The sequence below is a fragment of the Balaenoptera physalus genome (assembly GCF_965194825.1).
Source record: "Balaenoptera physalus genome assembly, contig: HAP1_SCAFFOLD_1577, whole genome shotgun sequence".
Lineage (NCBI taxonomy): Eukaryota > Metazoa > Chordata > Mammalia > Artiodactyla > Balaenopteridae > Balaenoptera > Balaenoptera physalus.
In genome coordinates this window covers 46920-62934 of record NW_028125220.1, presented here as the reverse complement: position 1 = coordinate 62934, position 16015 = coordinate 46920, and the positions used below count along the sequence as shown (strand labels likewise).

General features: G+C 38.2%; 1 long non-coding RNA gene across 1 annotated transcript in view; it reads right to left on the bottom strand.

Moving 5' to 3' along the window:
* LOC309653979 overlaps positions 1–16015 on the bottom strand; it is an 88652-nt gene that overhangs the window by 38901 nt on the left and 33736 nt on the right. Inside the window, exons 5-7 of the long non-coding RNA XR_014259693.1 lie at positions 10949–11010; positions 9725–9770; positions 4403–4418 (exon numbers count right to left, since the gene is read on the bottom strand). This is a non-coding gene — a long non-coding RNA (uncharacterized lncRNA). The remainder of the gene's footprint in view (positions 1–4402; positions 4419–9724; positions 9771–10948; positions 11011–16015) is intronic.

Below are 16015 nucleotides of genomic sequence, written 5' to 3'. Positions count from 1 at the left end.
AACACTATCTCCAGGAAGACTCTGTTGGCCTAATAACAAGAGTTGAGAATGTAATAATGCTGCCGTCTTGTGGCTCATTCCCACAACAGCAGCTTTAAACCCAGTGCCAATGGTTGGTTATATAGTCACAAGGACTGCAGGGCAGTAAATGACACAGGCCCACAAAACATGCCCTGGGGTAGCGAATAGGCAAGAAAATTCAACACATGAGAAATTTTTCAAGAAGTCAATAAGAGGAGGGAAGTTGTACTCACTCTTTAAAAAAAAGGAAAACGAAAAAAGGACATGCCTAAAGCTCAGTATAAGGAATTATTAGCCACATGCAAATTCAAATTCAAAAAGGTTTCAGCTCACACCAGTCATGACCATCAGCAAAAAGTCTACAAACTATAAATGCTGAAGGGGTTTTAGAGAACTGTGTACCTTCTAGCTGCTGGTGGGATGTAAAGTCGTAACAGCACTAACGCAAACTGAATGGAGCTGCTTGAAAAGGTAAAAATTGAGCTACCATATGATGCGGCATGGCACCTTTGGGCCTATAACCTAAGACCACCAGAATCAGAAACACAGAGGCAGGCAAATGTGCACTGCAGCAATATTGAAATAGCCAAGACATGGAAGCAAAAAAAGGTCCATAAACAGGTGAATGGAAAAAGAAGAAGTGGTATACGGAAAGAATGGAATAGTAGCCTCGGGAAAAAAATGAACAATGCAGTTTTCAGGACTACAGTTGAGCCTAGAAATAATCATATAAGGTTAAGTAAGTCAAAAGGGTATGACAAATATCCTATGGTATCATTTATACATGTTATCCTAAGATTGCTACCAATGAACATATTTCCACAGAAAAAGACACTCACAGACTTATGAAATAAACTAATGGTTAGCCAAAATGAAAGGTGGGAGGATTGGTAAATTAGGACTATGGGGTTAACATACATATACTAATATATGTTAAATGTATATAAACATATAACATATAAACTGTATAAATTATATAATCACCAATACCTTTAAAATATACATTCTGTTATCACATACATGGTAACAGGATCTGAAGATGAACAGACATTAGTAGGAATCATTGAGCAGATTCTGTACAGCCAGACCATCAAAACACTCTAATCAAATTTACTCCGATAAGAAATAGAAATTAAATTTAAAAACAAACATAGGTAAGGAGACATAAACTTCTGGGGGCTTGTCCCAGCACATCCCACTCTAATTCACAACCTCGGAACACTACCTCGAGGAAGACTCTTCTGCCCTAGTAACAAGAGTTGAGAACGTAATTATGCTGCCGCCTTGTGGCTGTTTCCCACAGCAGCAGCTTTAAGCCCAGTGCTAATGGTTCCTTAATAGTCACAAGGACTGCAGGGCTCTAAATGACACCTGCCCTCAAAAATGCACTGGGGTAGGGAATAGGAAAGATAATTCAACACATGAGAAAGTTTTCAAGTAGTCAATATGAAGAGGGAAGTTGTACTCACACTTTAACAAAAAAAGGAAAAGAAGAAAAAGGATATGCCTAAAGCTCAGTATAAGGAATTATTAGCCAAATGCGTATCCAACCTCCAAAAAGGTTTCAGCTGACACCAGTCAAATGGCCATAAGCAAAAAGTCTACAAACTATAAATGCTGAATGGGTTTTAGCCAACTCATACCTCCTAGCTGCTGGAGGGATGTAAAGTGGTAACAGCACTAACGAAAACTGAATGGAGCTGCTTGAAAAGGTAAAAATTGAGCTACCATATAATGCGGCATGGCACCTTTTGGGCCTATAACCTAAGACCACCAGAATCTGAAAAACACAGGCAGGCAAATGTGCACTGCAGCAATATTGAAATAGCCAAGACATGGAAGCAGAAAATAGGTCCATAAACAGATGAATGGACAAAGACGAAGTGGTATACATACCAAATGTAATAGTAGCCTCGCGAAAAAAATGAACAATGCCGTTTACAGGACTACAGTTGAGCCTAGAAATAATCATATAAGGTTAAGTAAGTGAAAAGGGTATGACAAACATCCTATGATATCATTTATACATGTTATCCTAAGATTGCTACCAAAGAACATATTTCCACAGAAAAAGACACTCACAGACTTATCAAGTAAACTAATGGTTAGCCAAAAGGAAAGGTGGGAGGATGGGTAAATTAGGACTATGGGGTTAACATACATATACTAATGTATGTTAAATGTATATAAACATATAACAGATAAACTATATGAATTATATAATCACCAATACCTTGAAAATATATATTTTGTGATCACATACATGGTAACAGGATCCGAAGATGAACAGATATATGTATGAATCATTGAGCAGATTCTGTACAGCCAGACAATCAAAACACTCTAATCAAATTTACTCCGACAAGAAGTATAAATTAAGTTTAAAAAACAAACATAAGTAAGGAGACATAAACTTCTGGGGCTTGTCCCAGCACATTCCACTCTAATTTACAACCTTGGAAAACTGCCTCCAGGAAGACTCAGTTGCCCTAGTAACAAGAGTTGAGAACGTAATAATGCTGCCGCCTTGTGGCTGTTTCCCACAACAGCAGCTTTAAACCCAGTTCCAATGGTTGCTTATATAGTCACAGGGACTGCAGGGCTCTAAATGACACAGGCCCTCAAAACATGCCCTGGCGTAGGCAATAGGCAAGAAAATTCAACATATGAGAAATTTTTCAAGAAGTCAATAAGAGGAGGGAAGTTGTACTCACTCTTTAAAAAAAAAGGAAAAGAAAAAAAAGGACATGCCTAAAGCTCAGTATAAGGAATTATAAGCCACAAGCAAATTCAAATTCAAAAAGGTTTCAGTTCACACCAGTCATAACCATCAGCAAAAAGTCTACAAACGATAAATGCTGAGGGGGTTTTAGAGAACTGTGTACCTTCTGGCTGCTGGTGGGATGTAAAGTGGCAACAGCACTAACGCAAACTGAATGGAGCTGTGCTTGAAAAGGTAAAAATTGAGCTACCATATGATGCGGCAGGGCACCTTTTGGGCCTATAACCTAAGACCACCAGAATCGGAAAGACAGAGGCAGGCAAATGTGCACTGCAGCAGTATTGAAAGAGCCAAGACATGGAAGCAAAAAAAGGTCCATAAACAGATGACGGGAAAAAGAAGAAGTGGTATATGGACAGAATGGAATAGTAGCCTCGGGAAAAAAATGAACAATGCCGTTTTCAGGACTACAGTTGAGCCTAGAAATAATCATATAACGATAAGTAAGTCAAAAGGGTATGACAAATGTCCTATGATATCATTTATACATGTTATCCTAAGATTGCTACCAATGAACATATTTCCACAGAAAAAGACACTCACAGACTTATCAAATAAACTAATGGTTAGCCAAAATGAAAGGTGGGGGGATGGGTAAATTAGGACTATGGGGTTAACATGAATATACTAATGTAAGTTAAATGTACATAAACATATAACATATAAATTACATGAATTATATCATCACCAATCCCTTCAAAATATACATTCTGTAATCACATACATGGTAACAGGTTCCGAAGATGAACAGACATATGTATGAATCATTGAGCAGATTCTGTACAGCCAGACAATCAAAACACTCTAATCAAATTTACTCCGATAAGAAGTAGAAAATAAATTTAAAAAACAAACAAAAGTAAGGAGATATAAACTTCTGGGGGCTTGTCCCAGCACATTCCACTCTAGTTTACAACCACGGAACACTACCTCCAGGAAGACTCTGCTGCCCTAGTAACAAGTGTTGAGAACGTAATAATGCTGCTGCCTTGTGGCTATTTCCCACAACAGCAGCTTTAAACCCAGTGCCAATGGTTGCTTATAGACTCACAAGGACTGCAGGGCTGTAAATGACACAGGCCCTCAAAAAATGCCCTGGGGTAGGGAATAGGCAAGAAAATTCAACACATGAGAAATTTTTCAAGAAGTCAATAAGAGGAGGGAGGTTGTACTCACTCTTTAAAAAAAAAGGAAAAGAAAAAAAGGGCATGCCTAAAGCTCAGTAAAGGAAATTATTAGCCATATGCAAATTCAAATTCAATAAGGTTTCAGCTCACACCAGTCATGACCAGCAGCAAAAAGTCTACAAACTATAAATGCTGAAGGGGTTTTAGAGAACTGTGTACCTTCTTGGTGCCGGTGGGATGTAAAGTGGTAAGAGCACTAACGAAAACTGAATGGAGCTGCTTGAAAAGGTAAAAATTGAGTTAACATATGATGCGGCAGGGCACCTTTTGGGCCTATAATATAAAACCACCAAAATCGGAAAGACAGATGCAGGCAAATATGCACTGCAACAATATTGAAATAGCCAAGACATGGAAGCAAAAAAAAGGTCCATAAACAAATGAATGGACAAAGATGAAGTGGTATACGTACCAAATGGAATAGTAGCCTCGGGAAAAAAAGGAACAATGCCGTTTTCACGACTACAGTTGAGCCTACAAATAATCATATAAGGTTAAGCAAGTCAAAAGGGTATGACAAATATCCTATGATATCATTTATACATGTTATCCTAAGATTGCTACCAAAGAACATATTTCCACAGAAAAAGACACTCACAGACTTATCAAGTAAACTAATGGTTAGCCAAAAGGAAAGGTGGGAGGATGGGTAAATTAGGACTATGGGGTTAATATACATATACTAATGTATGTTAAATGTATATAAACATATAACAGATAAATTATATGAATTATATAATCACCAATACCTTTAAAATATACATTCTGTAATCACATACATGGTAACAGGGTCCAAAGGTGAACAGACATAAGTATGAATCATTGAGCAGATTCTGTACAGCCAGACAATCAACACACTCTAATCAAATTTACTCCGATAAGAAATAGAAACTATGGGCTTCCCTGGTGGCGCAGTGGTTGAGAATCTGCCTGCCAATGCAGGGGACACGGGTTCGAGCCCTGGTCTGGGAAGATCCCACATGCCGCGGAGCAACTGGGCCCGTGAGCCACAACTACTTAGCCTGAGCGTCTGGAGCCTCTGCTCCGCAACAAGAGAGGCCGCGATAGTGAGAGGCCCGCGCACTGCGATGAAGAGTGGCCCCCACTCGCCGCAACTGGAGAAAGCCCTCGCACAGAAACGAAGACCCAACACAGCCAAAAATAAACATAATAAATAAATAATAAAAATTTAAAAAAAAAAAAAAAAAAAAAAAGAAATAGAAACTAAATTTAAAAAATAAACATAAGTAAGGAGATATAAACTTCTGGGGGCTTGTCCCTGCACATTCCACTCTAATTTACAACCTCGGAACCCTACCTCCAGGAAGACTCTTTTGCCCAAGTAACAAGAGTTGAGAACGTAATAATGCTGCCGCCTTGTGGCTGTTTCGCACAAGAGCAGCTTTAAACCCACTGCTAATGGTTGCTTAATAGTCCCAAGGAATGCAGGGCTCTAAATGACACCTGCCCTCAAAAAATGCCCTGGGGTAGGGAATAGGCAGGAAAATTCAACACATGAGAAATTTTTCAAGAAGTCAAGAGAGGAGGGAAGTTGTACCTACTCTTTAACAAAAAAAGGAAACGAAGAAAAAGGATATGGTTAAAGCTCAGTATAAGGAATTATTAGCCACATGCGTTTCCAACCTCCAAAAAGGTTTCAGCTCACACCAGTCAAATGGCCATTAGCAAAAAGTCTACAAACTATAAATGCTGAATGGGTTTTAGACAACTCATACCTACTAGCTGCTGGTGGGATGTAAAGTGGTAAAAGCACTAACAAGAACTGAATGGAGCTGCTTTACAAGGTAAAAATTGAGCTACCATATGATGCGGCAGGGCACCTTTGAGCCTATAAACGAAGACCACCAGGATCGGAAAGACAGAGGCAGGCAAATGTGCACTGCAGTAATATTGAAATAGCCAAGACATGAAAGCAAAAAAAAAGGTCCATAAACATATGAATGGAAAAAGAAGAAGTGGTATATGGACAGAATGGAATAGTAAGCTCGGGAAAAAAATGAACAATGCCGTTTTCTGGACTACAGTTGAGCCTTGAAATAATCATATAAGGTTAAGTAAGTGAAAAGGGTATGACAAACAGCCTATGATTTCATTTATACATGTTATCCTAAGATTGCTACCAATGAACATATTTCCACAGAAAAAGACACTCACAGACTTATCAAATAAACTAATGGTTAGCCAAAATGAAAGGTGGGAGGATGGGTAAATTAGGACTATGGGGTTAACATACATATACTAATGTATTTTAAATGTATATAAACATATAACATATAAATTACATGAATTATATCATCACCAATACCTTCAAAATATACATTTTGTGATCACATACATGGTAACAGTATCCGAAGATGAACAGACGTATGTATGAATCATTGAGCAGATTCTGTACAGCCAGACAATCAAAACACTCTAATCAAATTTACTCCGATAAGAAATAGAAGTTAAATTTAAAAAACAAACATAAGTAAGGAGACATAAACTTCTGGGGGCTTGTCCCAGGACATTCCTCTCTAATTTACAACCTGGGAACACTACCTCCAGGAAGACTCTGTTGCCCTAATAACAAGAGTTGAGAATGTAATAATGCTGCCGTCTTGTGGCTCTTTCCCACAACAGCAGCTTTAAACCCAGTGCCAATGGTTGGTTATATAGTCACAAGGACTGCAGGGCTGTAAATGACACAGGCCCACAAAACATGCCCTGGGGTAGGGAATAGGCAAGAAAATTCAACACATGAGAAATTTTTCAAGAAGTCAATAAGAGGAGGGAAGTTGTACTCACTCTTTAAAAAAAAGGAAAACAAAAAAAAGGACATGCCTAAAGCTCAGTATAAGGAATTATTAGCCACATACATATTCAAATTCAAAAAGGTTTAAGCTCACAAGAGTCATGACCATCAGCAAAAAGTCTACAAATTATAAATGCTGAAGGGGTTTTAGAGAACTGTGTACCTTCTAGTTGCTGGTGGGATGTAAAGTGGCAACAGCACTAACGCAAACTGAATGGAGCTGCTTGAAAAGGTAAAAATTGAGCTACCATATGATGCGGCAGGGCACCTTTTGGGCCTATAACCTAAGACCACCAGAATCGGAAAGACAGAGGCAGGCAAATGTGCACTGCAGCAACATTGAAATAGCCAAGACATGGAAGGAAAAAAAAAGGTCCATAAACAGATGTATGGACAAAGATGAAGTGGTATATGGACAGAATGGAATAGTAGGCTCGTGAAAAAAATGAACAATGCCGTTTTCAGGACTACAGTTGAGCCTAGAAATAATCATATAACGTTAAGTAAGTGAAAAGGGTATATGACAAATATCCTATGATATCATTTATATATGTTATCGTAAAATTGCTACCAATGAACATATTTCCACAGAAAAAGACACTCACAGACTTATCAAATAAACTAATGGTTAGCCAAAATGAAAGGTGGGAGGATGGGTAAATTAGGACTATGGGGTTAACATACATATACTAATGTATGTTAAATGTATATAAACATATAACATATAAAGTATATGAATTATATAATCACGAATACCTTTAAAATATATATTCTGTAATCACATACATGGTAACAGGATCCGAAGATGAAGAAACATAAATATGAATCAATGAGCAGATTCTGTACAGCCAGAAAATCAAAACACTCTAATCAGATTTACTCCGATAAGAAATAGAAATTAAATTTAAAAAACAAACATAAGTAAGGAGAGATAAACTTCTGGGGGCTTGTCCCAGCACATTCCACTCTAATTTCCCACCTTGGAACACTACCTCCAGGAAGAGTCTTTTGCCCCATTAACAAGAGTTGAGGACGTAATAATGCTGCCGCCATGTGGCTGTTTCCCACAGCAGCAGCTTTAAACCCAGTGCCAATGGTTGCCTACATAGTCACAAGGACTGCAGGGCTGTAAATGACACAGGCCCTCAAGAAATGCCCTGGGGTAGGGAATAGGCAAGAAAATTCAACACATGAGAAATTTTTCAAGAAGTCAATAAGAGGAGGGAAGTTGTACTCACTCTTTAAAAAAAAGGAAAACAAAAAAAGGACATGCCTAAAGCTCAGTATAAGGAATTATTAGCCACATGCAAATTCAAATTCAAAAAGGTTTCAGCTTACACCAGTCATAACCATCAGCAAAAAGTCTACAAACGATAAATGCTGAAGGGGTTTTAGAGAACTGTGTACCTTCAAGCTGCTGCTGGGATGTAACGTGGTAACAACACTAATGCAAACTGAATGGAGATGCTTGAAAAGGTAAAAATTGAGCTACCATATGATGCGGCATGGCACCTTTTGGGCCTATAACCTAAGACCACCAGAATCTGAAAAACACAGGCAGGCCAATGTGCACTGCAGCAATATTGAAATAGCCAAGACATGGAAGCAGAAAATAGGTTCATAAACAGATGAATGGACAAAGACGAAGTGGTATACGTACCAAATGTAATAGTAGCCTCGCGAAAAAAATGAACAATGCCGTTTTCAGGACTACAGTTGAGCCTAGAAATAATCATATAAGGTTAAGTAAGTGAAAAGGGTATGACAAACATCCTATGATATCATTTATACATGTTATCCTAAGATTGCTACCAATGAACATATTTCCACAGAAAAACACACTCACAGACTTACCAAAGAAACTAATGGTTAGCCAAAATGAAAGGTGGGAGGATGGGTAAATTAGGACTATGGGGTTAACATACATATACTAATGTATGTTAAATGTATATAAACATATAACAGATAAACTATATGAATTATATAATCACCAATACCTTGAAAATATATATTTTGTGATCACATATATGGTAACAGTATCCGAAGATGAACAGACGTATGTATGAATCATTGAGCAGATTCTGTACAGCCAGACAATCAAAACACTCTAATCAAATTTACTCCGACAAGAAGTATAAATTAAGTTTAAAAAACAAACATAAGTAAGGAGACATAAACTTCTGGGGCTTGTCCCAGCACATTCCACTCTAATTTACAACCTTGGAAAACTGCCTCCAGGAAGACTCAGTTGCCCTAGTAACAAGAGTTGAGAACGTAATAATGCTGCCGCCTTGTGGCTGTTTCCCACAACAGCAGCTTTAAACCCAGTGCCAATGGTTGCTTATATAGTCACAAGGACTGCAGGGCTCTAAATGACACAGGCCCTCAAAACATGCCCTGGCGTAGGCAATAGGCAAGAAAATTCAACATATGAGAAATTTTTCAAGAAGTCAATAAGAGGAGGGAAGTTGTACTCACTCTTTAAAAAAAAAGGAAAAGAAAAAAAAGGACATGCCTAAAGCTCAGTATAAGGAATTATAAGCCACAAGCAAATTCAAATTCAAAAAGGTTTCAGTTCACACCAGTCATAACCATCAGCAAAAAGTCTACAAACGATAAATGCTGAGGGGGTTTTAGAGAACTGTGTACCTTCTGGCTGCTGGTGGGATGTAAAGTGGCAACAGCACTAACGCAAACTGAATGGAGCTGTGCTTGAAAAGGTAAAAATTGAGCTACCATATGATGCGGCAGGGCACCTTTTGGGCCTATAACCTAAGACCACCAGAATCGGAAAGACAGAGGCAGGCAAATGTGCGCTGCAGCAATATTGAAAGAGCCAAGACATGGAAGCAAAAAAAGGTCCATAAACAGATGACGGGAAAAAGAAGAAGTGGTATATGGACAGAATGGAATAGTGGCCTCGGGAAAAAGATGAACAATGCCGTTTTCAGGACTACAGTTGAGCCTAGAAATAATCATATAACGATAAGTAAGTCAAAAGGGTATGACAAATGTCCTATGATATCATTTATACATGTTATCCTAAGATTGCTACCAATGAACATATTTCCACAGAAAAAGACACTCACAGACTTATCAAATAAACTAATGGTTAGCCAAAATGAAAGGTGGGGGGATGGGTAAATTAGGACTATGGGGTATATGAATATACTAATGTAAGTTAAATGTACATAAACATATAACATATAAATGATATGAATTATATAATCACCAATCCCTTCAAAATATACATTCTGTAATCACATACATGGTAACAGGTTCCGAAGATGAACAGACATATGTATGAATCATTGAGCAGATTCTGTACAGCCAGACAATCAAAACACTCTAATCAAATTTACTCCGATAAGAAGTAGAAAATAAATTTAAAAAACAAACATAAGTAAGGAGATATAAACTTCTGGGGGCTTGTCCCAGCACATTCCACTCTAGTTTACAACCTCGGAACACTACCTCCAGGAAGACTCTGCTGCCCTAGTAACAAGTGTTGAGAACGTAATAATGCTGCTGCCTTGTGGCTATTTCCCACAACAGCAGCTTTAAACCCAGTGCCAATGGTTGCTTATAGACTCACAAGGACTGCAGGGCTGTAAATGACACAGGCCCTCAAAAAATGCCCTGGGGTAGGGAATAGGCAAGAAAATTCAACACATGAGAAATTTTTCAAGAAGTCAATAAGAGGAGGGAGGTTGTACTCACTCTTTAAAAAAAAAGGAAAAGAAAAAAAGGGCATGCCTAAAGCTCAGTAAAGGAAATTATTAGCCATATGCAAATTCAAATTCAATAAGGTTTCAGCTCACACCAGTCATGACCAGCAGCAAAAAGTCTACAAACTATAAATGCTGAAGGGGTTTTAGAGAACTGTGTACCTTCTTGGTGCCGGTGGGATGTAAAGTGGTAAGAGCACTAACGAAAACTGAATGGAGCTGCTTGAAAAGGTAAAAATTGAGTTAACATATGATGCGGCAGGGCACCTTTTGGGCCTATAATATAAAACCACCAAAATCGGAAAGACAGATGCAGGCAAATATGCACTGCAACAATATTGAAATAGCCAAGACATGGAAGCAAAAAAAAGGTCCATAAACAAATGAATGGACAAAGATGAAGTGGTATACGTACCAAATGGAATAGTAGCCTCGGGAAAAAAAGGAACAATGCCGTTTTCACGACTACAGTTGAGCCTACAAATAATCATATAAGGTTAAGTAAGTCAAAAGGGTATGACAAATATCCTATGATATCATTTATACATGTTATCCTAAGATTGCTACCAAAGAACATATTTCCACAGAAAAAGACACTCACAGACTTATCAAGTAAACTAATGGTTAGCCAAAAGGAAAGGTGGGAGGATGGGTAAATTAGGACTATGGGGTTAATATACATATACTAATGTATGTTAAATGTATATAAACATATAACAGATAAATTATATGAATTATATAATCACCAATACCTTTAAAATATACATTCTGTAATCACATACATGGTAACAGGGTCCAAAGGTGAACAGACATAAGTATGAATCATTGAGCAGATTCTGTACAGCCAGACAATCAACACACTCTAATCAAATTTACTCCGATAAGAAATAGAAACTAGGGGCTTCCCTGGTGGCGCAGTGGTTGAGAATCTGCCTGCCAATGCAGGGGACACGGGTTCGAGCCCTGGTCTGTGAAGATCCCACATGCCGCGGAGCAACTGGGCCCGTGAGCCACAACTACTGAGCCTGAGCGTCTGGAGCCTCTGCTCCGCAACAAGAGAGGCCGCGATAGTGAGAGGCCCGCGCACTGCGATGAAGAGTGGCCCCCACTCGCCGCAACTGGAGAAAGCCCTCGCACAGAAACGAAGACCCAACACAGCCAAAAATAAACATAATAAATAAATAATAAAAATTTAAAAAAAAAAAAAAAAAAAAAGAAATAGAAACTAAATTTAAAAAACAAACATAAGTAAGGAGACATAAACTTCTGGGGGCTTGTCCCTGCACATTCCACTCTAATTTACAACCTCGGAACCCTACCTCCAGGAAGACTCTTTTGCCCAAGTAACAAGAGTTGAGAACGTAATAATGCTGCCGCCTTGTGGCTGTTTCGCACAAGAGCAGCTTTAAACCCACTGCTAATGGTTGCTTAATAGTCCCAAGGAATGCAGGGCTCTAAATGACACCTGCCCTCAAAAAATGCCCTGGGGTAGGGAATAGGCAGGAAAATTCAACACATGAGAAATTTTTCAAGAAGTCAAGAGAGGAGGGAAGTTGTACCTACTCTTTAACAAAAAAAGGAAACGAAGAAAAAGGATATGGTTAAAGCTCAGTATAAGGAATTATTAGCCACATGCGTTTCCAACCTCCAAAAAGGTTTCAGCTCACACCAGTCAAATGGCCATTAGCAAAAAGTCTACAAACTATAAATGCTGAATGGGTTTTAGACAACTCATACCTACTAGCTGCTGGTGGGATGTAAAGTGGTAAAAGCACTAACAAGAACTGAATGGAGCTGCTTTACAAGGTAAAAATTGAGCTACCATATGATGTGGCAGGGCACCTTTGAGCCTATAAACGAAGACCACCAGGATCGGAAAGACAGAGGCAGGCAAATGTGCACTGCAGTAATATTGAAATAGCCAAGACATGAAAGCAAAAAAAAAGGTCCATAAACATATGAATGGAAAAAGAAGAAGTGGTATATGGACAGAATGGAATAGTAAGCTCGGGAAAAAAATGAACAATGCCGTTTTCTGGACTACAGTTGAGCCTTGAAATAATCATATAAGGTTAAGTAAGTGAAAAGGGTATGACAAACAGCCTATGATATCATTTATACATGTTATCCTAAGATTGCTACCAATGAACATATTTCCACAGAAAAAGACACTCACAGACTTATCAAATAAACTAATGGTTAGCCAAAATGAAAGGTGGGAGGATGGGTAAATTAGGACTATGGGGTTAACATACATATACTAATGTATGTTAAATGTACATAAACATATAACATATAAATTACATGAATTATATCATCACCAATACCTTCAAAATATACATTTTGTGATCACATACATGGTAACAGTATCCGAAGATGAACAGACGTATGTATGAATCATTGAGCAGATTCTGTACAGCCAGACAATCAAAACACTCTAATCAAATTTACTCCGATAAGAAATAGAAATTAAATTTAAAAAACAAACATAAGTAAGGAGACATAAACTTCTGGGGGCTTGTCCCAGGACATTCCTCTCTAATTTACAACCTGGGAACACTACCTCCAGGAAGACTCTGTTGCCCTAATAACAAGAGTTGAGAATGTAATAATGCTGCCGTCTTGTGGCTCTTTCCCACAACAGCAGCTTTAAACCCAGTGCCAATGGTTGGTTATATAGTCACAAGGACTGCAGGGCTGTAAATGACACAGGCCCACAAAACATGCCCTGGGGTAGGGAATAGGCAAGAAAATTCAACACATGAGAAATTTTTCAAGAAGTCAATAAGAGGAGGGAAGTTGTACTCACTCTTTAAAAAAAAGGAAAACAAAAAAAAGTACATGCCTAAAGCTCAGTATAAGGAATTATTAGCCACATACATATTCAAATTCAAAAAGGTTTAAGCTCACAAGACTCATGACCATCAGCAAAAAGTCTACAAATTATAAATGCTGAAGGGGTTTTAGAGAACTGTGTACCTTCTAGTTGCTGGTGGGATGTAAAATGGCAACAGCACTAACGCAAACTGAATGGAGCTGCTTGAAAAGGTAAAAATTGAGCTACCATATGATGCGGCAGGGCACCTTTTGGGCCTATAACCTAAGACCACCAGAATCGGAAAGACAGAGGCAGGGAAATGTGCACTGCAGCAATATGGAAATAGCCAAGACATGGAAGGAAAAAAAAAGGTCCATAAACAGATGTATGGACAAAGACGAAGTGGGTATATGGACAGAATGGAATAGTAGGCTCGTGAAAAAAATGAACAATGCCGTTTTCAGGACTACAGTTGAGCCTAGAAATAATCATATAACGTTAAGTAAGTGAAAAGGGTATATGACAAATATCCTATGATATCATTTATATATGTTATAGTAAAATTGCTACCAATGAACATATTTCCACAGAAAAAGACACTCACAGACTTATCAAATAAACTAATGGTTAGCCAAAATGAAAGGTGGGAGGATGGGTAAATTAGGACTATGGGGTTAACATACATATACTAATGTATGTTAAATGTATATAAACATATAACATATAAAGTATATGAATTATATAATCACGAATACCTTTAAAATATATATTCTGTAATCACATACATGGTAACAGGATCCGAAGATGAAGAAACATAAATATGAATCAATGAGCAGATTCTGTACAGCCAGAAAATCAAAACACTCCAATCAGATTTACTCCGATAAGAAATAGAAATTAAATTTAAAAAACAAACATAAGTAAGGAGAGATAAACTTCTGGGGGCTTGTCCCAGCACATTCCACTCTAATTTCCAACCTTGGAACACTACCTCCAGGAAGAGTCTTTTGCCCCATTAACAAGAGTTGAGGACGTAATAATGCTGCCGCCATGTGGCTGTTTCCCACAGCAGCAGCTTTAAACCCAGTGCCAATGGTTGCCTACATAGTCACAAGGACTGCAGGGCTGTAAATGACACAGGCTCTCAAGAAATGCCCTGGGGTAGGGAATAGGCAAGAAAATTCAACACATGAGAAATTTTTCAAGAAGTCAATAAGAGGAGGCAAGTTGTACTCACTCTTTAAAAAAAAGGAAAACAAAAAAAGGACATGCCTAAAGCTCAGTATAAGGAATTATTAGCCACATGCAAATTCAAATTCAAAAAGGTTTCAGCTCACACCAGTCATAACCATCAGCAAAAAGTCTACAAACGATAAATGCTGAAGGGGTTTTAGAGAACTGTGTACCTTCAAGCTGCTGCTGGGATGTAACGTGGTAACAACACTAATGCAAACTGAATGGAGATGCTTGAAAAGGTAAAAATTGAGCTACCATATGATGCGGCATGGCACCTTTTGGGCCTATAACCTAAGACCACCAGAATCTGAAAAACACAGGCAGGCCAATGTGCACTGCAGCAATATTGAAATAGCCAAGACATGGAAGCAGAAAATAGGTCCATAAACAGATGAATGGACAAAGACGAAGTGGTATACGTACCAAATGTAATAGTAGCCTCGCGAAAAAAATGAACAATGCCGTTTTCAGGACTACAGTTGAGCCTAGAAATAATCATATAAGGTTAAGTAAGTGAAAAGGGTATGACAAACATCCTATGATATCATTTATACATGTTATCCTAAGATTGCTACCAATGAACATATTTCCACAGAAAAACACACTCACAGACTTACCAAAGAAACTAATGGTTAGCCAAAATGAAAGGTGGGAGGATGGGTAAATTAGGACTATGGGGTTAACATACATATACTAATGTATGTTAAATGTATATAAACATATAACAGATAAACTATATGAATTATATAATCACCAATACCTTTAAAATATACATTCTGTGATCACATACATGGTAACAGGGTCCGAAGGTGAACAGACATAAGTATGAATCATTGAGCAGATTCTGTACAGCCAGACAATCAACACACTCTAATCAAATTTACTCCGACAAGAAGTATAAATTAAGTTTAAAACACAAACATAAGTAAGGAGACATAAACTTCTGGGGCTTGTCCCAGCACATTCCACTCTAATTTACAACCTTGGAAAACTGCCTCCAGGAAGACTCAGTTGACCTAGTAACAAGAGTTGAGAACGTAATAATGCTGCCGCCTTGTGGCTGTTTCCCACAACAGCAGCTTTAAACCCAGTGCCAATGGTTGCTTATATAGTCACAAGGACTGCAGGGCTCTAAATGACACAGGCCCTCAAAACATGCCCTGGCGTAGGCAATAGGCAAGAAAATTCAACATATGAGAAATTTTTCAAGAAGTCAATAAGAGGAGGGAAGTTGTACTCACTCTTTAAAAAAAAAGGAAAAGAAAAAAAAGGACATGCCTAAAGCTCAGTATAAGGAATTATAAGCCACAAGCAAATTCAAATTCAAAAAGGTTTCAGTTCACACCAGTCATAACCATCAGCAAAAAGTCTACAAACGATAAATGCTGAGGGGGTTTTAGAGAACTGTGTACCTTCTGGCTGCTGGTG